Raw genomic sequence first — 1,605 nt, forward strand, 5'->3', positions numbered from 1 at the left:
AGGGTGGTGGAGCTGCAGGTGGGATGCCAATATGGGATAGAAAGAAGATTCTCAGCAAAGCTATAGGCCTGGAGACGTACATGAAGGCTATATCCCACCCACCTACTCCATGGAACAGTCTGTTTTTAAATTCTTCCCAAGAGCTTCTTGGGGGTGGGGAGAGAGATAATCATTCTGGCCGTCCCTTTTTAAGCCAAAGGATTTGTGCCTTTAGCGTGTTCCCTGCAAACCTAATACATCAGCGAATGGTATTAAGTGCTCTGATACAAAGGCTTCCTATCATGCCCAGAAGGCATGTCTGCAAAGTGGTGTCTTAGATTTCCAAAGATTCCCCTGCCCACCACATCTTGCTGTGTTCATGACCTCCCACCCTACCTCCGTCTCTGAGAATGGCTATTTGTCACGTTCTCAAGGTGCAGGCAGGCAGGAGTCCAAAGCCAGTCCAAGGCCAAAGTCCAGGAAGTCAAGCAGGAGCCAAGTCACCAATACAGAATCACAAACTGGAATCAGAAGTCAATGTCCAAAAGCCACAAGGTCAGGGTGCCAAGGAAATCAAGCAGGTCAGGATCAGGAAGGAGCGTGGATGCAAGCCAGAGAATAGACTTGCTGCTTCCACAAGGTTACCAGGTCCTGGGTGGGAGCTATATGGGAGTCTCAGTCAGTCTGTTCCCTGGGTGGCAGTGACTCTGCTAGCTAGCTAGCTAGCTAGCTAGCTAGCTATTTATTTATTTATTTATTTATTTATTTATTTATTTATTTATTTATTTATTTATTTATTTATTTATTTATTTTTAGACTTATATCCCGCCCTTCCCACCGAAGTGGCTCAGGGCGGCTTACAACATTATAAATTCATATAAATTCAGCATAAAAACAATTACATAATAAAGTTAAAACCATAATTAATAAGACAGAAAGTAAAAATAGAAGCCAGCGGTCTGTAAATGCATTTTTGTTCCATCCAGAAGATATTCTCATTGTCAGTTAGATGTTATAGGCCTGCCGGAAGAGGGCTGTCTTACAGGCCCTGCGGAACTGCCCTAGGAACTGCTATAACTCAGGGCTGAGAGATCTGAAGCAGCGGTGTGCCTCATGTCTCCACGCTGAAAGTTCTTTCTGGAGCCTGCTTCAAACTCTTGAAATGGGAGGAGGAGAGCTTGGAGGAAATTGATCGTCAGCTGCTGACACTGCCTGGAGAGTGATTGATGGGCCAGCTGCTGTTTGTTCAGCTGAGGAACTGGCTGGCAACTCTTCCAAGTCTGTTAACCCTTCCAGCTTCTCCTCGTCAGGCCTCATGACACTATTCAGAAGATGCAGCTGTGGTTGTGGGGATAAGGAAGCAGATACACGACCATCAATCAGCAGAAGTCGACTTGTAGGATATTTGACTCCGGGCCAAGAGCATAGTCTCTAGGCTCAATGGATTGGCAAGAGATAGCTCTGATCCTGATGAATACGTAAAGCTAGTCTGAAACGCCACATCCTAAGTGGAGAGGTCTGTCTGTGCCTACTAGCTGTGAAGATTAAAGGGAACTTCCATGTTCAGGGGCAGTAAACCTCTGAATACCATTGCCAGCAGGCAAAAACAGAGGAAAGCCTCAGCCT

This window comes from Heteronotia binoei, chromosome 10 (assembly GCF_032191835.1).
Source record: "Heteronotia binoei isolate CCM8104 ecotype False Entrance Well chromosome 10, APGP_CSIRO_Hbin_v1, whole genome shotgun sequence".
NCBI classification, from domain to species: domain Eukaryota; kingdom Metazoa; phylum Chordata; class Lepidosauria; order Squamata; family Gekkonidae; genus Heteronotia; species Heteronotia binoei.